Below are 25,634 nucleotides of genomic sequence, written 5' to 3' on the forward strand. Positions count from 1 at the left end.
CGGTCTCCCCTCTGCCACTGTGTGAAAGGCAGGTATGCAACAGCGGAAACTGACAATAGTGAAACAATTAATACAGAACATGCTGTCAAATGAAGAAAAGAAAGAAAGAAACTTATTGTCATCTTAGGTTCACTTGCAACCAAAGGAGGTAAAACACTTTTAGACAGAAGGGTGATTTTTAAATTGATGGTGTCTCAACGAATTTGGGTCTGTTCTTCAACTGATTTTCACTACTTTAATCATGGTGAGTAGTACCTTATTCCAAGAGTAGTCTCACTCACTAACAATAGTGTTCTGTAGATATCTGACAAAATACACCAACATAAAAATAGTTCTTCAATTTAAAATGAAACATCAGTCCTGAGCACACCTGACCATTCTAATAAAGCCATGTGGTACTAACATTTATTAGGAGGGAAGTTTACTTACATAGCAGATCAGTGGACATGTTTACAGATCAGGCAAAGGAAACCTAAATAAAGGAAATGGAAAAATTTAGTTTACTATAGTGGAAGTGTTCATGTTTAACCCTGAAAAAAGACAATCATATGTAGAGCTGACTATAGAATCATAATATTATAAGCTACAGACACACGGATACATCCTCATGTGTTAATTTTGTTGCAGTTGAAAGAGTCTGACAATGCAAGGATCGGCATGGGCAATTTGAAGTGACCCTTAAATAGTTGTTCAGTTCCTCTATAAGTCAGAGGGATCTTATCTGAAGAGGTTTAATAAGGAAAGAATATTATAGCTTGGAGAGCAAAAAAAAAAAAAAGAGTAAAAATCTTTATTCAGTAGAACTGATTCCCTCTTTAATTCACAAACACTCCCAAATGGCCAAAGTGTTTATTTTTAATGAACCCAATGCTACTCAAAATAAGCCATCCTTTGTTAATATTTAGCATTAAAAGAGCACATCCTTATGCCTCAACTTTTATGTCCTTAACTGCCATTTTTGTCTCTGAATCTGTTATTTCTGGGCCTGATCTTGGAGTCCTTACACTGGCTAAGCCAAAAGGAGTTTTGACTGTGTCAAGGACAGCAGAATCAGATTCTGTGTTAGCAATTTTGTAAGTCTTCTGGGGACTTCTGTTTTTCTACTAAACTCTTGTCATGTTATTTCATACTCCCACCCATCCTAATTATCTGATTCATCCACCTATCGTACCCTAACACCTAGATTGCAAGCACTCTGGGGCACGTTTCCTTTGTTACTTGTCTGTATAGTGCCTAGCACAATAGGTCCCTGATGCTTGGATGGGATGCCTAGAGCTATGCAATACAAATAATAATAAGACAACATTACACAGCAATGAAACAGCCCCACAGCCAGAGCCCCGCGAGCCCGAGTAGGCTGGTATGGGCCAGCCACAGGTATCTAGTTGCTGTGTAGACCTACCCTTAAAGGTTTCAGGCGGTGGATGAGGGTACAGAGACACGATTGTAAAAAAATCGAAGGTAAAATCCTGCCCCCACTGAAATCAGTAGGATTATGCCATTGAATTAAATTGATCCAGGATTTCATCCTCACTTTTAAAAATAAATGAGCTGTTAATAAGATGCTTCTAACTGAGACATTTTGAGGTTGGGCGTGGGGACTGATGACATTGGTTTGAGACAGAGGAAGTGACAGAGGAAGAGGATGTTTGGAAGGCTGGATGGAAAAAGAGCATGAGCAGGGGGGCAGGAAATAGGCCCAAGGGGAGAGAAAGAAGTGGTAAGTTCAAGAGAATGCAGCTGCAAGGCATTGTGAGGCAGGAAAACAGTAACATGTCAGTGGTATTAAAATTAGCACAGAAAGGTTGTAGTTGGCAGTCATTACGCTGTTGCTGAAAGCCAATGGCTCTGCCTCTTACTCCTGGCTTCCAGGGAACTGAGGGTGATGCCAGACAAGGCAGTGTCCTCCTGACGTCTTGGGAAAGAGCATTTCTCCCAGGTTGGCTGACAACAGTAGAGATTTCTGGCTGAAGCAAGCATCCCCTGCTGACAGCCCTGAAATTTTGTGAGGACAAGTCATTGTCTGGGTATAGAACCCCTCCACATGGCGATTGGAGGTGGTGAGTAAGAAGAGAGGAAATGTGTCTCCCTTTCCCCCATACACACACATCTTCTCTGCCAAAAGGTAGCATTTAGTAATTCTACTCACCCTACCATTTCCCATGTAGGGCAACTACATGAGGGATAACTGCAGACTTAGGGTAGGCAGCAAAGGAAGAGAAGAGGAACAGGATCCACTGGCAGGTGCTAAACTCGGCACAAGAACTTCATTTACAAGAGGTCTCCACCCCATCAAGTAAGACTGCATCCCCCACAGAATAGGTTACCTCTGCATCCCCTTCTGCCTACAAAACCTGCTGAACAGCCAGTGGGAGCTTACACACTTCTAACAGACTGTGTAAGCAGGCCCTAGACTAGTTTGTATTGCTTCATATAACGGTCAGAATAATCAAAAGTGTATACTAATACACATGCTGTGTAGGTAGACCCCCAACTCTCTCCTCAGCAACAAAACATATTTGGTTTTGTTCTCGTAAGGATTATGGTGTCCCAACTTCCCTTATCTTCCTTCCGTATTGCAGGTATTTGTTGATCGTACTAAGCCATACGATTCTCCATGCTGGTTTTTTCCTATTTTAACGATCACTGACACTTTTGTGTTTGCTTGTCTGAATTTCTTCTTATACAGTTCCTGCTCTCTAATTCATAAAAGGGGAGGAATAGCATAGTAAAGCAGAAATGGTTTAAGTATTAACAGAGTTCTAATGGGAAGAGACTAATATAGAAGACCAAATTTTAACTTTGGAGACACATGCACAGCTCCACTGAAGTTAATGGAAGCTTCACATGTGTAACCAAGGTTAGGATTTGGCCCATGTTAAGAATAACACATCAGCATTTTCTATGAGTGAATCTTGCTGAATATTTGTGTGTATTTGGGGTCTATCGTATATAGCATAAAACAGCAAACATTAAACATGGAATCTTAAGTTACTGGAAGAGTCAATTATATTTGCTACAGGATTTTTCTTCAGTATATGGGACTACAAAATATTTTAAAAAACAGATTGCAATTTCCTTTGGTTATGCAAATAACTTGATACTTAGCAGACAGAAAACCTTGTATTCCAGTTTTAGAAGGTGGGCTTGTTGACATAGCAGAAGTTGCCTGATGTGGAAATCTTATTTATAAGCGACAAAGCTAAAGAATTTCAAATGTCATGGGAGGAATGTATCTCTTCCATACAGGATCAAGCAGATATACAACAAAGGAAAACATGAAATCACTAGGTAGATGATGTGGGTGGAAAGTAGTAAAGCAGTTCAGGATTCAGCTTCTCTAATGTGTTGTGCATAGTTTTTTTTATAGTTTTGTGGTATTATTTTAAAACAAATAACATGGCTGCTGTGGAATACTTTTCTTTATAACTAGTTTTTAAAGGCACCTCTAAAGGTTATAATGGCTTGATTTTCAAATAGTGTTGAGCACCTCATTATTCACTGATCTCAAAGATCAGACTATGAGACTTTCATTGACTTCAGTGAGCTTAGATCAATGGGCTATGTTTTGCCCAATCTTACAGAGGGAGGCAGAGTTGGAAATGAAACCCAGCCATCTCCTGCACTAACCAATACACATATCCACAAGTTCGTAATAATCTCAAAATACTGACAAATATATTCTGCTTCTGAGAAAGCTCTATCAAAGTCTTATTTTACCTAAAAAAGGCCCGTGTCAATTCAGATTAAAATAAAGTACCAATGGCGTCCTAAGTCTAATTTCTTATTTAATATGAAACTCAATGGCCAAGGTCCTGCCCATTACTGCACTCTTGTCACATACACAAGCTTCCCCGTTCTGAGAGGCAGCACTGGGACTCTCGCCATGGTTTTCCCACTATTATGCCCTTTGGATTGCTTAATGGTATTCTGCCCTGACCAGCAAGGTCTCCATGACAGTAGATGTACCAACCAGGGTACTTGCTCATCCTTACCTCATTAAGGAAGGCAGAAGCTCTGTAGAATAAATTTTAAAAAGTTACACTAAAATCCAATTAAGTTGCAAGTACATCAGAGAGAACCTCAATATAAAGTTTTAACCTAGCAGCCAGGAAGCCAAAGGAAAAAAAGGAAGTGTACAAATCTGACTGACAAAATAGAAAACTATCAGATTATTTCCCTCCAAGTTTTAAGCTTCTATGCTAAAAACATCAGTTGCCTAAATTCATAAGATATTAACGGAAGCATGGACTTGTGGTTAAGAGCCAGGACTAGAAGTCAGGATATCTGGGTCCAATTCCCACTTTTGCCACAGACCTTCGGCAAGCTACTTAACCTCTCTGTGTCTCAGTTCCCCATTTGTAAACTGGTAATGACAACACTTCATTTCTCCCCCAATTTGTCTATCTTGTTTATTTAATCTGTAAATTCATTGGGGGCAGCGGCTGTGTCTATTTATGTATGTGTGTACAGCACCTGCCACAGTGGGGCCCTGATCTTGGATGAAGCCTCTAGCTGCTACTGTAATATGTAATAGTAATAATAATTTTTTAAAGTTGATAATATATTGGGTAACGAATAATAGGATTCAGGAGGAGGAGAGTCTCTGCAATAATCATAAGACCATTTTAAATTTTGTATTTGGAGAGTAAAAACATAACTTAATGAAATTGCTGTTAAGTATAGCATACAAAGACACTTAGGGTGTGGTTATATGCAGCTGGGAGCATGCCTCCCAGGCCAGGTAGACAGACACATTACTCAGGCAAAACTGCAGGAACAGTCCCAGGGTTTGATCCTGCAAGGTACTGAGCCCTCTGATCCTGATCCAGCAAAGCATTTATGCACATTATTATTTTAACCAGTATCCTGTGACCATTTACTTCAGTAGGACTAGTTTGTGTTTAAAGTTAAGCATGTGCTGGATCAGGGTCAGGATGCTCATCACTTTGCAGGATAAAGTCCCACAGAGGAGGTATTATATGCAGATAGTTGTTATAGGAATCAATTAAACTAAAACTAAAAACAGTACCTAAAAGTGACAAGTGACCTAGAACACTTGAAGAAGAGGTCTGTGTAGCTCAAAAGCTCGTCTCTCTCACCAACAGAAGTTGGTCCAATAAAAGATATCCCCTTCCCCTCTTGTCTCTCTAAAAGACCCAGACACATTCCTAAAATAATATATATTCCAAAGCAGAGGGTAAGGAAATCTCCATTTCAGTATGCCTGCATAAACAATATTGGATCACCAGTTCAAATTCTGGATTTACCTAAAACAAAGCAAATGAGAAACCCATTCATATGAAATCATGTGAAAAAAGATTTTCTCAGGTTACATCCTTCCTCAGCACATCAACTAAACTATTTTCAATGTTTTGAATTTGAAGCTGAATATGCATTTTAGGATAGCAGGAGGGACACTCATCACAACTTTACTCAACCTATGTGACAACATAGGGGAAAAGGGGGCTGGGGGGGAAGTTTTTTTGTTTTGTCTCTCTGAAGCATTGTGCTCCCTTCCAACAAACCATCAGGAAAGGCCAACAAGCCTTCTGGAGTTAAACAGTGGTTTTACAAAAGACTTGGCTCTAACATCATCTTCTTTCATTTTCCTACACAGCTCACTATGAAGAAGTCAAACACTACAGGTTGCCAAGTTTCCAAACATGAGGATTCAAGCTATCATAAAGGAGAGAGAGATATGCCTGCATCCTACCATATAGGCCAATCATGCCTCGAACCTCCCACGGCTCCAAAAAAAAAAAAAAAAAAAAAGGGGGGGGGGGGCCTGGGGATCTGGTCATATGTAACAACCATTTCTGTAGCAGAAATAAATCATAAAAATAGATTTGCCTTATGTAAACCAACATGTTAATTTAACATCTTGCTTAAATTATTTTAGAATCCCTCAGTTTCATATACTCACTACTGATATTGCAAATACCTAGCAGAGTGAACATAAATGCATTTCCTGCCCTGTTTCATGTACGTGTTTTGTCATTAAGTACGAAAAAGAGGAGTCTAAACTTAGTAAGTTATGCCATAAGATTTTGTTAAAATTACAATAGTTTGTCATTTTTAAAACCAACACACATTTTTTTTTTTTTTTTTTTTTTTTTTTTTTACTGATTTAGCTTCCAGTTCTGCAAAGGGACTATTCACTTTCTATGGAAGTTTTGCCCAAGTAAGGACTTCAGGATCAGAGACTTGGTATCTTCACAGGTTATTTGCATATATATTTTTAAGATGTGTCATACACTCTTAAAGGTGACCTGCAGGGGGTCATATGGAGAAGGCTTTGTCTCTTTGGCCTGTTACAAGACTGTTACATAAAAGAGAGGTCTGTATATAAAAGGGGTGGGCAAACTTTTTGGCCCGAGGGCCACATCTGGGTATGGAAATTGTATGGCGGGCCATAAACACTCACAAAATTGGGGTTGGGGTGCGGGAGGGGGCGAAGGCTCTGGCTGGGAGTGCAGGCTCTGGGGTGGGGCCAGAAAGGAGTTCAGGGTGTGGGAGGGGGCTCCAGGCTGGGGCAGGAGTGCCAGGGATGAGGGTTCCAGCTGGAGGTGCGGGCTCTGGAGTGGGGCTGGGGATGAGGGGTTTGGGGTGCAGGAGGGTGCTCCGGGCTAGGATCGAGGCGCTTGGAGGGCGGGGGAGGGGCTGGGTCCGGGAGGAGCTCAGGGGTGCAAGCTCCGGGTGGCACTTACCTCAAGCAGCTCCCAAAAGCAGCGGCATGTCCCCCCTCTGGCTGCTATGTGGAGGCGCGACCAGGAGGCTCTGCGCACTGCCCCGTCCACAGGCACCGCCCCTGCAGCTCCTATTGGTCGCAGTTCCTGGCCAATGGGAACTGCGGGGGTGGCACATGGGGTGGGGGCAGCGTGCAGACTCCTCTGGCTGACCCTATGCTTAGGAGCTGGAGAGGGGATATGCCGCTGCTTCCGGGAGCCTTGTGGAGCCGCAGCACGCGCGCACGGAGCGGCCCCCGACCCCGCTAGAGCGCAGAAGCAGGGCAAGCCTCAGATCCCCCTCCACAGTGGTAGCTTGAGGGCCAGATTAAATCGGCTAGTGGGCCAGATGTGGCCTGCGGGCCATAGTTTGCCCACCCCTGGTATATAGGTATACAGTGATAGATAAAATGCCAGTAAATGGCGCCCAAGGATATGCAGCATTGTTTCCTAAATTTTGTAGGATCAATAAAACTTCTGGTTGTCTGCAGCAACTAACTTCCTTTTTGCAGCTCTTTACATCAGCTTGTAGCAGGCCCCAGATGTAGACAAGCACCCAAGGGGCATGAAGGAAAAGTTACACTCTGCCACAGGAAACATGTAGATAACACCACCTTCTGATGCTTCTTAATCATAGAATCATAGGACTGGAAGGGGCCTCGAGAGGTTATCTAGTCCAGTCCCCGGCACTCATGGCAGGACTAAGTATTATCTAGACCATCCCTGACAGGTGTTTGTCTAACCTGCTCTTAAAAATCTCCAATGATGGAGATTCCACAACCTTCCTAGGCAATTTATTCCAGTTCTTAGCCACCCTGACCGTTAGGAAGTTCTTCCTACTGTCCAACCTAAACCTCCCTTGCTGCGATTTAAGCCCATTGCTTCTTGTCCTATCCTCAGAGGTTAAGAAAAACAATTTTTCTCCTTCCTCTTTGTAACAACCTTTTATGTACTTGAAAACTGTTATGTCCCCTCTCAATCTTCTCTTTCCCAGAGTAAAGAAACCCAATTTTTTCAATCTTCCCTCATAGGTCATGTTTTCTAGACCTTTAATCATTTTTGTTGCTCTTCTCTGGACTTTTTCCAATTTGTCCACATCTTTCCTGAAATGTGGTGCCCAGAACTGGGACTAATCCAGGACTATTGCTAAGCAAAGACTTCTAGCTAGACATAAAGAATTTAACATCTAAAAATGAGGAGCAACAGGACTGTTGATTTATTATTAAATATTGGGATCCTTAACAGTGGATCCTAATTAGGATAACTGGTTTCCATTATGTCTCGCTGTGCTTTTCTGAGTCTTTCCATTTTCTCACAATTCCCAGAGGTATTAAGGTTTCTGCTTTCAATCATGCCTGTGCTGATACATTGACTATTGAAGGGGATAAGTTTCAGTACATAAATTCTTCAACACTGTGTAGGACTGGCTTTCAGGAGAGGCTTAGTTTCCCAGTTCCATTACTAATTAGGGTGTTATGTGATGGGGTGTGTACCCCACACAGGCTCTGAAAGCATTAGTTGGGCCCGAAAGGCCAATTAACATACTGAGCTGCACCCAGAAGGTAGGTCAAGCTTCACTGAGGCAGCTGAGAGCAGAAGGGTGCTGCAGAGAGAGTGTGAAGAACTTTCCAGTCACTCTCTGGGATTAGAGTGTGTAGTCACCAGGAGGGTTAAGGAGGAAGCCCAAGGGGCTGCAGGAACTGAAACTGCAGGAAGAGAGCCCTGGGAGGCATTCCATTAGGGAACAGAGCAAGAAAAAGTGGAGAGGGATGTAAGGTTGAGCCCAAGGAGGGATGAGAAGTGGGTTATGTTTATATTTTATGGTTTGGGAGTTTGTTGGGAGCATGAAAGCCCTGGCCCTGAATGAAAGTTTAGCGTAAGAAGGGGAGAGCCTGAAAAATGCTGGATGGGGAGCAGTCTAAAGATGCAACAACAAGGAGTTGTGCAGAGCAGTCCCTGGCTCTTGGTTATTGGGTCCCTGAGCTAGAACCTGGTGTAGTGGGAGGGCCTGGGTTCCCCTATCAGCTACCAGAGAAGGTGATCTGAAGACTCGGACACAGGGATAAGGATGACTGGGAGCTTTAAGAGAAGGGTGTGAGGACCATGCAGCCCAGAGGTAGGGCTGAAGACCTTTTTGTAGGAACACTGGGACTCTTGTTCTATTGGACTTTCTGTTACCTTGAAAGCAGTGAACTTAAACCACGATCTGGTTGGAGAACTAGGTTATGGAAAGAGAGGCCACTGCCAGGTGGGAGAGACTGTTGGCAAGGGGTGTGAGAGAAGAGAAAGTGTGTTGCATCTAGAGACAAGGGGGTTTGTCAGTGATGAGACACTTTTTCACATACAGTACTATCATACACAAATGTTCGGATCCTTCATGTCCTTTCCTCTTAAAGACATTAAGGAATAAGTCAGCAATTTGGTCCCAGATGTTAAAAGACTAATTTAAGATCACAGTAAACACCCATGTGAATGTGCCATGGATCAGGTGTTAAAATTTAACTCTCTCAAGCCTTATCTATGCTAGCATTTTTCAGGAAGTCTCCAATCACTGTATTAACACTAAAAAGAAAAGGAAGACTTGTGGCACCTTAGAGACTAACAAATTTATTTGAGCATAAGCTTTCGTGAGCTACAGCTCACTTCATAGCTCATGAAAGCTTATGCTCAAATAAATTTGTTAGTCTCTAAGGTGCCACAAGTCCTCCTTTTCTTTTTGCGGATACAGACTAACACGGCTGCTACTCTGAAACCTGCTGAACAGATAATTATACTGAATCTTCACCCAGTGGCAGTATCTGTTTCACAGATAGAGGAGAGAGAGTTCAAAATGGGAACTTTGCAAACATCTAGAATTTGGGTTGATGTTCCACCTCCCTGACTTGAAGACTAGTAACAGAGACATAACCAGACCCTTTCTCATCTTGAGTGCTGGTTGGAATTGTTACTTAGAGACTGTTAGTAATGTCCACATTCTGCCTGGCTCTTGAACTGGTAATAAGAGGCTCCTTGCACCTTTGTTCAAACGGGCAGCCAAAATGTAGCACTAAGTCTACAATACTCATCATGCTAGCTTGGTTATGTAAAATATTAGCCCTTGCTATTTCATCTTTCATAGTAATATAGCTCTTCTCTTGAATGATGCAAACAAACCTGAAGCTCGATTGGACAAAAGAAGGTTGGCTCTTTTCTGTGCAAGGTTCTCTTAAGTACTGGGGAATGTGGAAGGAACAATGAAATCTGAGTCACCCTGTATTAGAACAACAAGGCCCATAGCTCAAGAGCTCTGTAGGGAGGCAGAAGGGGAAGGAAAGTTCAGCAAATACCTTCATAGAATGAAGGAACTCTGAGAAACAAGAGTACGAGCGCCAGACATTTTCCATGTCTCTGTTGAGCTAGAATCTTGAAATTTGGTTCACTCATTCATTATTCAATTGTCAAGTACAGCAAAATCCCAACTATGACCATTCCTTCAGAGGTCACTGAAAGATCATAAGTCATTCTTATGGGATTCACCTATTTATATACCTCTTTTCAGGTATAATCTTGAACTTTATTTAATTCACATGCTACTTTTCCAGCATTGGAGAGAGAAAGAACCCAGGATTTATGTAATTCATAATAGAAAAGAGACTCCAGAAGAGGAAACGCTTGCAAAAAGAATTTTTTAAAAAATCCTAAATTTGAACTTTGACCTTTCAATAAGAGGTCACCAAAAGATCATCAGTCTTTCTTATTAGATTTCAACCAATCATGTGCCCTTTTTAGCTCCCAACTTGACATCTGATACATTCCGTATGGGCGACTGTGTCATGAAAGAAACTGGCATTTGACATTTCTATCCCTAGTCACCAAAAGGTCACTCTAATTTACAACATTCCCTCTGTGAAGTGGTCATGTTTGGTTTGAGGTCTCCAATTTGGAGAAATTAAGGTCATTTAAGGGCAACAGCTGTAGAGCATTTCATAGAATCATAGACTATCAGGGTTGGAAGGGACCTCAGGAGGTCATCTAGTCCAACTCCCTGCTCAAAGCAGGACCAATCCCCAATTTTTGCCCCAGAGCCCTAAATGGCCCCCTCAAGGACTGAACTCACAACCCAGGGTTTAGCAGGCCAATGCTCAAACCACTGAGCTATCCCTGCCCCATTTAAAAGACTTAAGCCAAGAAAATTGTCAGCAGTGAGCAAGTATGTGATGTTGACTGTTAAATCCACTCAAAGGATGGACTTCTAACAACTAGTTATTAACACACACAGGAAACTATCCATTGTGTAATGTTTTTATATTGGCTTTCTAAAATGTTATGCGGCTACCAAACCTCCAATCTGCTGCAGATGGTTGCTTTGGAAATATGTAACTACACTGCAGAACTTACCAAGAGGAAAGCTGAAGATTGTTCCCTAACCAATTGTTACAATTGGGGATGCTAGCATGCAGTAAGGTGTGGAACCAGCTTTGGTTTTTTGGCACCTAGAAGGTAATTGAGGCTTTTAGAACTGAAGAGAGAATATCACATCCTCCCTCCCCTTCTTAGGCAAGGACAAAGATCATGTTAAATTTAAAGGTTTTGTGGAGAATTCCTTGTTCTTCACCCTAACAATCTTTGATAGTTACTGACTACTCTACTACACCCTCTGATGGGGTATGTACCTCACATACTCTGAGGAAGTGTTAATATAGGCCTGAGATGCCAATTAGGGTACAAGGTTGCACCTGGAGAGTGGGACAGGCTTAATTAGAGATTAAGTCCAGCTGGGTTGTGACTATAAATGCAGGAAGTCTAGAACAGAAAGAGCTCTAGGGAGGAGAAGAAGAAATTCTGCATTCACTCTGTAGGATTAAAGCGGGCTTTATTCTCCTAGTCTCCCCAGGGGAAGAGCAAATGCTGAGATCCTCACCTGTGCAGAGATGGCTGGCAGGAGGCCAGGAGCAAGACAGGGAGGCCACTAGGTGGCACAGGCTCTGATGGTGCATGCATGCTGAAAGAAGCAGAATTCCAGACAGTGAGCCCTGGGAGGCATTTGCATGTGGAATAAAGTAAGGGAAACAAGACAGGGACAAAAGGTCAAGCCCAAGCAGCATGGAAATGGGTTTAAGTTTATATTTGTTGGTTTGGGATTTTGTTGGGCATTCAAGGGGAGGGCCCTGGGTGTCCTGGCCTTGAAAGTAGAGTGAACCTAGAAAAGCTGTAGGGGAGAAGTCCTGAGGAAGGCTAGGGTAGGAAAGAGTCCAGGAAGGCAGCAGCAAGCAGTTGAATGGAGCAGACCTTGGATGCTGGTCACAGATTCCCTGGACTAGAGCCCAGTGGAGTGAGAGGGTGTGGGTTCCCTTACCGGCATGAGGCTGAGGAAGGAGATAAGAATGGCTGAGAGGACTGGGTTGAGAACCTTTTGTAATGACATAACCTTTTCTTTTATTGAATTTTGTTCCCCAATAGAGGTGGGTCTAAATTGTGGACTGTCTGGCGGGCTGAGTTATGGGAAGTGAGAACGTCACAGGAAGCTTTGTCAGGGACACTAGAGAGGTGAGAGCCTGCTACACCACATTCAGCTATGAGGAGGCACTCTAGCCGTGAGTTCTCTCTCTCCAACCACTTTCATCTCCAGTATCTGCTACTATATAACAAAGGTTAGCTAGATGTTTCTATTAAAATAGTCAACAGTGAAATACTTAATCATATTTGATATTTACATTATTGCTGTCTCAGAATTTCTTTGAGAGAAATGGGAGACAGTTCAAGCTTAACTCAATGCTATTGTTTCAGGTTCTCTGAAAACTCCAGCACAGATTATTGAATGGGTTCATATTTTGAAGGTTATCTTTACTAAAAATAAAGGGCTGAAGAATTGTTATTTAATAAAAATCTGATTCTGGATCACAATTATGTTCAGGGCTTTGTGAGGATCTGCTGGTCTGGAACCTGGAACTGCAAGTTCCTAGGCAGTTGCTGTGTCCACACTGCCACCTCCGTTGAAATTGAAAACAGCAGCCTATGATCCCTACAGGTTCAAACAACATGGGATGTCCTGCCCATGGAGGTTCTTACTGGTAAAGCCTACTGTGTTTCCTGATTTCCTGAGGTCTTAAATAGTGTGCCTGGGCCAAACACCTGCAACCTGTCTGTGCAATTAGACAGATACCTGGCTTGCTGCTGAAAACAAACCTTGCTCTGCATTCCTGAGGTCTTGCCTTGCTCCTGGTATCTGGCCTACTCCTAGTCCTGGTTCCTGATCCCTGGCTCTGCTCCTGATGTCTTGCCTTCCCTCAGTTCCTGGCCCCCAGCTCCACTCCTGACTTCTTGCCGTGCCTCCGTTCCTACTTAAGCTGATTCACTTGACTCTGACCTGGTACAGCTCATCAACCATGACTATGACTTGATCCTATGGCACAACACTGGGATGGACAGCTACTCTCTCCATCACCCTGTGGAGACTGAACTCAGACCACATTCTCATGTCTGCTCCAACCAGGCTCTGACCTTCATCTGCTCTTCCTCCCTCCCCACAGTAGCTGGGGTCCTGACAGCTTCCAATTTTTTACTTTTAATCAATAAACATTTGATTAAATACCCCAATACAAAAAAAATGATGTTTATCCAATGAACACCAGAAATGGTTACTTGTACCCAAAGTCTTGTCTACATGGAGCAGTAATGCAGACTATGTTTTTAAGCTAACAAATGTGTGTAAGAGCAGGACCAATTTAACTTAAATTTATTCTATAATGCTTTTTTTGTACACAGACATTCAGAACCTGAAAACTACATTGATTTGGGAGTTGCTAGCAGTACCAAAATAGCTCCTAGGAACCAGCAGGGAGTTTTAGGCCAAGGTTTTCAAAACTGTCTAAGGGATTTTTGGAAGCTCAATTCCCATTAAAACAAAAGAGAGATAAGCATCAAACCCCATATGCACCTTTTGAAAGTGCTGTGTTTAAGGCACAGTAGCTGGTGAAGCAGGACTCAAACTGAAGAACATGTGGTATGTTCAAGCTCTGCTCAAATGAGGTACCAGCACTATTGATGATGAGGATGTTCAAAATCTAATATGCAAGCTCAGCTGGTCCTTTCACAGTGGGAGGGAGCAAGCTCAGATATGACTTTGGGCTGTATTAGGGTGGAGGCAGCTTAGCCCAGCTACCAGAATCATGTTATGGTGTCAGAATCTAAGCATTTATTAACAAAAAAGTATGCTTCTAGCCCTTGTGGCAGTAAACAAAAGTATGAAAACGTGAAGTAAGTATAACTAATGTCTGCCTGTGTCTGCAGCGTTCTACATGTAGACAAGCCCACAGAGTTTTCTCTCTCTCTCCACTTGAAATTCCTGGATACAACCTGGCAATAAAATAAAATTGAAAACAAAATATTTACCTGAATTTTTTTTTTTTGTTATATATGTAGTTAAATTTAGTAGTTGAACGCCAGGGCTACCTGTACTGATTTCAAAGCAGACTAACCTTCCTCCTGTCTTAACTTTTCTTACTTGCTGCTTGTTATCAGGAAAATAGCAGCATCCCTGAGATAGCTTTCAAGAGGTGTTTCCTGGACTAGTTTTTTTTTGGTACATTTATTTACCCCTGCAAAGTTGAAAAGCAGTTTGTTTGATTTTTGCACTAGCAAAAAAGAACCAAAAGAGTCTTTTCTATTTTAGTGACTTGACTAAACTATATTTTGTACTACACTGCCATATGCTGGAGTATGAGTGTAAGACTGCTGTCCATTTACAACTCTTGTGAAAATTAGAGGTGAATGAAATGAGGCTATTCCAAATGAGAACATCTTAATATAAATAAAACTGATGTGGGACCACTAGGGAACTATCTGATAATGTGTGCTTTAATAAATATGGGTCTGATCCCACAAACACTTCATACACAGGAGTAGCTCTAGTGAAGTCACAGATACTACTTATATCTGTAAAACTAAACATGGGGGACATGGATCAGCGTTCACGTCACACTCCCCCTCAGTACCCAGCCCAAGCCGGGGAAGCTAATGATCCAACCAGCGAACCAAATTCGATAATGAATCCTGGTGACATGCCACCTGAGGCATGTTGTGCATACACTAAGAAGAAACCGCTAAGCATGTGCATAAGTGTTTGCAGGATTGGGGGCCGATATCTACCACTGCAAAGAATTTGAGAGTAACTGTCTTTTTTTTTTTTTTTAAATGGAGGGTTGGATTCTGACCCCTATTACTATCTATAACCACTTTGGTGGTGTAAAGATGTCACAAAAGGCTGGGGGTGAATTCTCACTTCCCCTCGAATAGGCCCTGGTGTAGAGGGTGGGCTGGAACGCGTGTGTTTGTGACACTCAGTGCTTGGAGAATTCAGGACTACAGAGAAAATTATTGAATTCAAAGAGAGCTAAAGATTATCTTTAGTTAGGAAGAATGAATCTGTGCCCTATTGGTGGGTTAGTGTGTATTTTTGAAAAATAAGGTGCATGTGAAACATCTCCCCAATAAAAATGTTAGTTTATAAATAGGTAATACAGAGAGGACATATTAACCTTCCATCACTGATTTTAAAATACTCAACCTCTGTATTATTTAAAAGTACACAGTTATTATGTGGGCTCTATGGACACTCTACCTGGTCAAACTCTGAGGTTGAATTAGATCGGGGTTCTAAATTATTTTTTGTTAAGGTCCAAATTTCTTGGCCAAGATATAGTCAAGATCCAGACTCCAGAGAAAATAATTTAAAAAAAACAATAATAAGTAAATAAAAGATTTTGGGGTCCATTCAAGAGCATTTGCCAATCTGGATTTAGCCCACAGTCCGCCTGTTGACTACCCCAGGATTAGATGACCTGCTGTACTTAAAAATCTATTTGGAATACCCTTCCCTTCTCATCTTTGCTGTCAGCTGTGGCCCTAAGTTTATTTTATATATTTCTATATATTTATTTATATATATAGTCTAGAAGAACTAGTTCTGGTTTAAAAGCTAGAGCGAGACCATTCAGAAACTGAAACTACTAATATGGCAACTGACTTATTAAGTGGAGTTTCATGACAGAAGCGTTCTCTGGGATCTACAGTGGCTTCCAATAGGTTTTCAAGTGGAATTCTAGCAGCCTAAATCAAGATGCAAGACAAGTGACTGTAGCCATTTACAACAGTGCAAAGTAGGTGTTAAATGCTGTCATTCTGACTTGATAGCACTGCACACTCACTTTACAAATGGTGCAAGTGACTACACAAGCACTGGAGTAACTGAAAATCAGGCGCAAAGTGTTATTAACTTTGCAACTAAATGAGTTGGGACTTGGAGTTTGTCTTCACATACGCTGGTGCAGCTTCGCCGCTGCACTTCTTTAGTGAAGACACAACTACGCCCATGGGAGAGCTTCTCCTGTCAGAACAGTTAATCTGTCTCTGCGAGAGGTGGTGGCTATGTCTACACCACAGACATAGCGCTGTCTACACCAGAGGCTAGCTCAGTATAATTATGTCAATCAAGGGTGCAGATTTTTCACACCCCAAGTGACATAGTTATACCGATATAAGTGTGTAGTGTAGATTTGGTTACTTGTGAGAATATCTCTCTCCATGAGCCAAAGTTCCACAGCAGAGACTCTTCAGCTGGGGCTCCCACACTACAAATTTAGAGCAGCTTTCTGAGTGGGTTCTTCAACTGTGGAACTTGCTCCTCTCTCATTTGGTCAGAGCCTGGATGTCAGCTTTTTGGTTATGCTGTGAAACACATTGTTTTCTCTCCGCCCCTCTCCCTCCCAGGTGTTTGACATGAGGTGGGCTGAATGGTTTTGGGTTTACTAATGTGGATGTGCGTGTGTGTCAAGGTGAGATGCAGTCTTGTATATTGTGCTATGTATTTTTTAATTTAAGTAATGGGTACCCAAAGCATAGGATGGATATCTATAAAGTCTTTTATAAATCTAAATAAAATATTCATCCTGTGAAACAGCGGTTTATATTAACTCTCCCACACTAAAAATAGTAATAATTTATACTTATAGTGTCTTCCACCAAATGATTTCAAAGCACTCTACAAAAGTTATTTGCATTATTTGCCCCCTTTGCAAATGGAGAAATTGAGATACACAGGTTATATACGCAGGGCATGAAGGAAGGAGCAGTATTTGGACTAGTAATTAGGTCTCCTGACCGCACCTTCCCAGAAAAGTTAACTTTTTGTTTACTGTCTTTATAACAGAGCTTAAATTCTAACTGAATAGTTTTAAAAAAAACCCAGAATATCATGAGGCAAATTCTCCCCTAATATACGTGCACAGGGCTCCCTTAGAAGTCAATGAGAGCCAAAGACATTCAGGATCAAAACTGACTCCACTATCTGAAGTGAGATGTTTGTCCCGATGCAGTATTTGTATAGAAGGATAATTCCACATTCCTTAAATTGTAGTATGGCTGCTTTAGTCAATGCAAATGTTTTGAGTGGTGGTTGCAATAGTTGGCCCCCAGAGGGGTTTTTTTAAGGAAAACATAAAGCTCCCATGTCGAAACATGAAATTTCACTCTGCATAGATGCTATAGAATGTGTCAAAACACAATTAGCTACTTCACTTCCACAGTTATTAGACTCTCTTACAACACATTTACCATGGCAAAATATAAACTGGCAAGAACTAGGTATAGATGAACATCAAAAAAAATGCTGTAGCCTTTTTGTTCATAAAGTCAGTAGAAGTTGTATTGGGCCCAAACATATCAGTCCATCCTCGGGCTTTTGTAAAAAGCAAAGAAGAAAGACAAGTGGAAAAACCTGGCTTGAGGCTGGATTTGCATTCCACTGAGGGCAGAGGTTGAGGCTTGTGGATAAAAACATTTGGAGAAGAAAAAAAATCTTTTGGAGGCAGATGCATGTGCAGTAAATTGCTTTCCTGTTACTCAATGCAGTTTTCCGTGCCTCAGAAGGCACTTGTGATTACACAGAAAGTGGTACTGCTTCCTGGAAAAGGAAGGAGGCTGGATATGTCCCTAGCTGCACAACACTTAATGGCGCTCCAGGACCCTGGTAAGGGTATATCACATATAACATGAAGATATCTCACACTGTGTCCTCCATACCTCTTAACTGCCCCCAAGTTTTGAAGCACATCATTTGTTTTAGCCCTAATGTTACCTATGTTCTACACCAGTGGTTCTCCACCAGGTACGCAGAGATCTTCCAGGGAGTACATCAACTCATCTAGATATTTGCTTAGTTTTACAACAGGCTATACATAAAAAACACTAGCCAAGTCAGTACAAACTAAAATTTCATATGACTTGTTTATATTGCTCTATATACTACACTGAAATGTAAGTACAGTATTTATATTCCAATTGTTTTATTTTATAATTATATGGTAAAATTAGAAAGTAATCCATTTTTCAGTAATAATGTGCTATGACACTTGTATTTTTATGTCTGATTTTGTAAGCAAGTAGCTTTTTAAGTGAGGTGAAACTTGGGGGTATACAAGTCAAATCAGACTCCTGAAAGGGGTACAGTAGTCTGCAAAGATTGAGAACCACTGTTCTACACCAATGTATAGCATCCCCTACTTTTTAATGTTGAAAAATATTTACATAAGAAATATGAAATCATTAACTCAAGTTACAGAAAGTTATTTACATGGAAGGAAGGAATCACCCAGTATTCTAAATTTCCTGCATGAATAATTCTTGTCTTTGTCATACACTGCATCCCCCATTTGGACCTTTGTAGGTTTCGAGGAATGTCACTTTGTCCAATCCCTTGTATTTCTTTATTCTGATAATGGGCATATGTTGTTCTTCCCCTCTGCATCCCCTGCCCCTCACTCTGAAACTTGATCTGATTGTGCAGCTCTTTACTCATTTCAAGACTGACAAGAAGGAAATGCCTGTGCATGTAAAAATCAAAATCACCACCCCTTACACACACCTTGCAGTCCCTTCCCACTTCTCACTTCATTCAACAAGGGAGAATCTACTTTCCCAGAATACTTTGCAGGAGAAGAAAAAGCATTTTGTACATCATTGTTCTCAGTCCAGTTCAATACACAATACTTTACAAATGGCAGCAGCAGCTTCCTCTTTAGCCCAAGAAGGTGGCAATAGAGAAGGGGGTGGAGCAAATAAAGTCTCTGGGAGAGCAATAACTAACAGAATTATCACGTTTCCTTTAAACCGGTGAGGATAACAGGTTGCTGACACTAAAGCATCTTTTCCCTCCTGCACTCAGAGTAAGTGGCTAACTATGTAGCAATAAACATGCTGTCACTCATATGCATCTCACAAGGCCCCAGGGGTACGCCTACAGTGCAATAAAACACTTGTGGCTGGCTGTGTCGACTGATGGGCTCAGGCTGCAGGACTATAAAATTGCAGTGTAGTTGCTCAAACTGGAACCCTGATGGGGTTGAGAGCCTGGGCTCCAGCCCAAGTCCAGATATATACAGTGCAATTTTATAGCCCTGTAGCCCAAGACTCATGAGCCTGAGTCAACCGACAGTGGGCATGCCCTGGGTGTTTTATTGCAGTGTAGACAAACCCTAAAGCCTATATGTCTACACTGCAGTGTAAGCACCAGATTTGAACTCAGGCTCAAGCGTAACCCCTCTTTCGTCCACACACAAATAATGCTGACCCAGAGTCTAGGGTTGCCAACCCTCCAGGATTGTCCTAGAGTCTCTAAGAATTAAAGGTAAAGTCATGTGATGAAACCTCCAGGAATTCATCCAACTGAAGTTGACAACCCTACCAGGATCCCAGGAGTTCATGGAGGAGTGAGGGGAGGCAAGCCAGGACACTTCAAGCCTTATTGCTTTGTACTGTAGATGCAGCCCTATTGGCCTCACCAAAAGTATCCCATAGATCATCATTCTTTGTCCTTGGGACAGTCAAGTGTTCCCACACTGCACCATGGACAAAGGACTAGAGCAGCCCCATTTTGGGAGCGCGCTAGGAAGCCTGGGATAGGGGTGGTTGAACTCAGGCCCCCATAATGCAGTGCAGATGTTGGCGCTGCCGGTTGGGACCAAGGATTCAACAAGTCCTAACCTGGGGTTACAAATGAGTGTAGACACTCAAGCCCTAGGCTAACAAACCCAGGTCTGCTAACTCCAGTTCTACTAACCCTGGCCTGGCACTACAGCCTAGACATAAGGCTCCCAAATCCCTATGCGGCTCCCAGTCTTGCCGCCTGACCATTTAGCCTGTAAACTCCTCGGGAAAGGCAGGGAGAGTGTCCTGGAAACCCGGTAACAACACATGGGGGAGGGGGGAGCAGGGGCGAGGAAATCTCTTTGCCCCCGCGAGCATGGGGAGCAGGGACAAGGGCTCCCCAGCTCCAGCAACGTGGGAGAGTCTCACACTCTGCCCCCAGCCCAGGCAGCCCCTCCAGGGGAGCGGGAAGGCAGCGCCCCCGCTCGGCTCACCTGGCGCTGGCCCGCAAACACCCGCCTCACCCAGCCCCCAGGCTCCCCAGCAGCGGCTGCCACTCACCCGCAACTCTCGCTCATCTCCCGGCTCGGCTGGGGCCGGCCGCCCGCTCCAAGCGCTGGGGCTGCGCCGCCGCCTGCCCTGGGCTACCGCGCGGTGCAAATCCGGGGGAAGGCTGCGGTGGGGAGCTCAGCTGCGGGCGGGCGCCGAGACAGCGGCGGAGGCGGGCGGGGGACTTGCCCGGGCACGGTGGGCGGGCGCCCCTGCGTTGTATGGCCGCTCGGCCGGCCGGCCCTGCCCCCGCCTCCCGCTGTCTGCCCGGGCGGAGCAGCCCGCGCTCTGCGCGCAGGACAAGCCGCGCGGCTGGTTCGGGGGCGAGGTGGGTGGCGAAGCAGCCGGGGGGTGAATCGGTTCTGCCTCCCCGCGGTGTAACTGCGGAGTCACTTCCTGGCGGAGCCGGAGTGAGTGAGTGCGGGCGGACGCTGGCCGGCCCCGGGAGAGGGACGCGCCTGGAGCACAGCGCTACAAAGCCCCATGGTGCGTCTCCAAACCAACACATGCTTAGCTTTGGGCCAGTGAGCAGCCCCGCTGAAGTCCTGGTGCACAGCTGGGTAGGTGTTGGCAGGATCGGGGCCTCAGACTATTGACACAACCGTGGTTACTGCTGGTCTACAGCTCTAGCTGGCCCCAGCCCTAGTTCTTCAGTGTCTCTTGTTTGAACTCCAAAATTACCCATGTGGTTTCACCAACTTCAACATTATGAGATTGGCTTTGATTTTGAAAGAATCATTAGATTTGAGAAATAACTACAGGATTCTTTTCCATTTGACTTTTGATATTGGAGGTTTTTCCAGCTTTTCTCTGCAGGCTAGAAACTGACTTTATTTGGAAAGGACATCTGAGAGACGGAGCTCCAGCACTTGGGAACTTTAAGAAAACCTCCGAAATCACTAGACATGATAAAATTGCCGGAATTGGTGATGTAGCCTATATTCACCACAGGTTTCAGAGTACTCCTTTATATTCACCACAAACACTCTTATTGCAGAAAATGATTTAACAATTCAAAATCATGAAAATGGGATTATAGAAGGGGTTCTTTGCACTGAAGGAAGGAATCACACAACATTTTAAGTTTCCTTAATTAATCATTTTTGTGTCCCTTATTTTGGGTCTTTGTCATACATTATGGCCCAGCTTTGGGCCTTGGCTGGTTAAGAGTTATTATTACAATATTAACCTTGATCTATATAAAATCTTCAAATTCTATATACATAAACAGGGCTTCAGGCAGTTATAGGTATTTTAAGCACTGTATTCATAAAAGAATCATAGAAGATTAGGGTTGGAAGAGACCTCAGGAGGTCATCTAGTCCAACCCCCTGCTCAAAGCAGGACCAACACCACCTAGGGTGTTGTCTACCCCTGCTTGAAACAGATCTACATTATACCATGCTTAAAATGGTGGCACCTGGTCTACTAATGCTCCCACACATTTAAACAAGTTCTTTGTGGTTCTCTGTAACCTGTTGCGCTCTGTACCCTTCAAAACTACCATACTAAAATGAAATGTTTAAAATGCAAATAATTTTACTTCCCAATATGGGATCCAATAATGCTTCCCACTGAGCCACATTTTGCCATCAGTTGATTTTTAATGGTAAATTTTGTCTGAGTAGGGATTGCAGGATCAAATTAAGTCCCATTGCAGCAATTTCTTTACACTTCTCTCTCTCTCTCTCATACAATTTCAGCCCCATGCTTACATCTACATTTTCTGTCAGTTAGGGTGAGAGAAACCACCATGCCACAATATCGAAAAAACAAATATTTTAACCACTTAAACCTTGAGAGATTTTCATTTATGATTGCCAATGGCATATTATCCTATAGTAGGCAGCTGTAAAAAGCAACATGATTATTTTCAAATCATTTTCCTATCCAAAATATTCTGAATTATTTTCAGCTCAAATGATCAATTTAATCTTTGTCTCAGGAAGATCTTTAGTGGCACAATCCTGCAGTGTTTTGGGTAAGCAAAGCTCCCACTGAGATTTAAGTTATTTACTCTAGTTTCAAAACAAGACTACAAGAAACTCATTGTAGTATTTCTCAAATTCTTATTTCTAAAATCCATCTTTTCATGTGAGACTTAGCTATTTCTATTAATCTTATGCCAGTGTGTCTTTTTATGTGTTCAAGGTGATGGACTGCGAATCTAGGAAAAGTTTAAAACTACTTAAAACTCCATTTTTAATTTCTCATAGTTTGCCTTGCCATTTATACAGCTTACCAAGATATTTATATTTTAATGTTTAGTTCCTCAACAGTTGTCACCTGCTGTAACTGAAACTTCTGATAAGAGCATGAGAATGGCCATACTAGGTCAGACCAAAGTTCCATCCAGCCTAGTATCCTGTCTACCAACAGTGGTCAATGCCAGGTGCCCCAGAGGTAATGATCTAGTGATCTCTCTCCTGCCATCCATCGCCACCCTCTGACAAACAGAGGCTAGGGACACCATTCCTTACCCATCCTTGCTAATAGCCATTAATGGACTTAACCTCCATGAATTTATCCAGTTCTCTCTTAAACCCTGTTATAGTCCTAGCCTTCACAACCACCTCAGGCAAAGAGATCCACAGGTTGACTGTGTGCTGAGTGAAGAACTATCTTTTATTTGTTTTAAACCTGCTACCCATTAATTTCATTTGGTGGCCCATAGTTCTTATATTATGAGAATAAGTAAATAACTTTTCCTTATTCACTTTCTCCACACCACTCATTATTTCATATACCTCTATCATATCCCCCCTTAGTCTCCTCTTTTCCAAGCTGAAAAGTCCTAGCCTCTTTAATCTCTTCTCATATGGGACCCGTTCCAAACCCCTAATCATTTTAGTTGCCCTTTTCTGAACCTTTTCTAATGCCGTATATCTTTTTTGAGATGAGGGGACCACATCTGTACGCAGTATTCAAGATGTGGGTGTACCATGGATTTATATAAGTGCAATGAGATATTCTCCGTCTTATTCTCTATCCCTTTTTTAATGATTCCTAACATCCCGTTTGTTTTTTTGACTGCCACTGCACACTGCGTGGACGTCTTCAGAGAACTATCCACAATGACTCCAAGATCTTTCTCCTGATTAGTTGTAGCTAAATTAGCCCCCATCATATTGTATGTATAGTTGGGGTTATTTTTTCCAATGTGTATTACTTTACATTTATCCCCATTAAATTTCATTTGCCATTTTGTTGCCCAATCACTTAGTTTTATGAGATCTTTATGAAGTTCTTCACAGTCTGCTTTGGTCTTAACTATCTTGAGCAGTTTAGTATCATCTGCAAACTTTGCCACCTCACTGTTTACCCCTTTCTCCAGATCATTTATGAATAAATTGAATAGGATTGGTCCTAGGACTGACCCTTGGGGAACACCACTAGGCACCCCTCTCCATTCTGAAAATTTACTATTTATTCCTACCCTTTGTTCCCTATCTTTTAACCAGTGCTCAATCCCATAAAAGGCTCTTCCCTCTTATCCCATGACAACTTAATTTACATAAGAGCCTTTGGTGAGGGACCTTGTCGAAGGCTTTCTGTAAATCTAAGTACACTATGTCCACTGGATCCCCCTTGTCCACATGTTTGTTGACCCCCTCAAAGAACTCTAATAGATTAGTAAGACATGATCTCCCTTTACAGAAACCATGTTGACTTTTGCCCAACAATTTACGTTCTTCTATGTGTCTGACAATTTTATTCTTTACTATTGTTTCAACTATTTTGCCCAGTACTGACATTAGACTTACCGGTCTGTAATTGCCAGGATCACCTCTCGAGCCCTTTTTAAATATTGGCGTTACGTTAGCTATCTTCCAGTCATTGGGTACAGTAGCTGATTTAAAGGACAGATTACAAATTTACAGGTAATAGTTCCCCAATTTCACATTTGAGTTCTTTCAGAACTCTTGGGTGAATGTCATCTTGTCCCGTTGACTTGTTACTGTTAAGTTTCTCAATTAATTCCAAAACCTCCTCGAGTGACACTTCAATCTGTGACAATTCCTCAGATCTTTCACCTACAAAAGACGGCTCAGGTTTGGGAATCTCCCTAACATCCTCAGCCGTGAAGACTGAAGCGAAGAATTCATTTAGTTTCTTTCCTTTTGTATCTCGATCGTCCAGAGGCCCCACTGGTTGTTTAGCAGGCTTTCTGCTTCTGATGTACTTAAAAAACATTTTATTATTATCTTTTGAGTTTTTGGCTAACTGTTCTTCAAACTCCTTTTTGGCTTTTCTTATTACATTTTTACATTTAATTTGGCAGTGTTTATGCTCCTTTCTATTTACTTCACTAGAATTTGACTTCCACTTTTAAAAAGATGCCTTTTTATCTCTCACTGCTTCTTTTCCATGGTTGTTAAGCCACGGTGGCTCTTTTTTAGTTCTTTTACTGTGTTTTTTAATTTGGGGTATACATTTAAGTTGAGCCTCTATTATGGTGTCTTTGAAAAGTGTCCATGCAGCTTGCCGGGATTTCACTCTAGTCACTGTACCTTTTAATTTCTGTTTAACTAACCTCCTCATTTTTGCATAGTTCCCCTTTCTGAAATTAAATGCCACAGTGTTGGACTGTTGAGGTGTTCTTCCCACCACAGGAATGTTAAATGTTATTATATTATGGTCACGATTTCCAAGCGGTTCTGTTATAGTTACCTCTTGGACCAGATCCTGCGCTCCATGTGGGTTCCTGTACTAGCTGCTCCAAGAAGCAGTCGTCATTTAAAGTATCAAGAAATTTTGTCTCTGCATTTCGTCCTGAGGTGACATGTACCCAGTCAATATGGGGATAATTGAAATCCTCCACTATTATTGAGTTTTTTATGTTGATAGCCTCTCTAATCTCCCTTAGCATTTCATTGTCACTATGACTATCCTGGTCAGGTGGTCGATAATAGATCCCTACTGTTATATTCTTATTAGAGCACGGAATTACTATCCATAGAGATTCTATGGAACATGTGGATTCATTTAAGATTTTTATTTCATTTGATTCTATATTTTCTGTCACTCCCTCCGCCCCGCATGACCTGTTCTGTCCTTCCGATATATTTTGTACCCCGGAATGATTGTGTCCCATTGATTGTCCTCACTCCACCAGTTTTCTGTGATGCCTATTATATCAATATCCTCCTTTAACACGAGGCACTCTAGTACACCCATCTTATTATTTAGACCTCTAGCATTTCTGTGCAAGCACTTTAAAAACTTGTCACTGCTTATTTTGTCTGCCCTTTTCTGACGTGTCAGATTCATTATGTGAATGTTTCTTATCTGATCTGGCCCATATTTTATCCTCTTCCATCCCGTCCTCCTGACTAAAATCTAGAGAATCTCTATCAATAGACTCTCCTCTAAGAGAAGTCTCTGTCCGATCCACGTGCGCCTCTGCAGCAATCGGCTTTCCCCCATCTCTTAGTTTAACAACTGCTCTGCAACTTT

The 25,634-nt window shown here is 42.3% G+C and overlaps 1 protein-coding gene across 1 annotated transcript in view; it reads right to left on the reverse strand.

The window, feature by feature from the left end:
* The window catches only part of PLAGL1 (PLAG1 like zinc finger 1), a 67,796-nt gene extending 47,581 nt beyond the window's left edge, over positions 1 to 20,215 (reverse strand). Inside the window, exon 1 of the mRNA XM_074948546.1 lies at positions 20,190 to 20,215. The gene's annotated coding sequence lies outside the window, so the exon portion shown is untranslated. The remainder of the gene's footprint in view (positions 1 to 20,189) is intronic.
* Between the last annotated feature and the right edge of the window lie 5,419 nt (positions 20,216 to 25,634).

Source organism: Natator depressus, chromosome 3 (assembly GCF_965152275.1).
Source record: "Natator depressus isolate rNatDep1 chromosome 3, rNatDep2.hap1, whole genome shotgun sequence".
Classification (NCBI taxonomy): Eukaryota; Metazoa; Chordata; order Testudines; family Cheloniidae; genus Natator; species Natator depressus.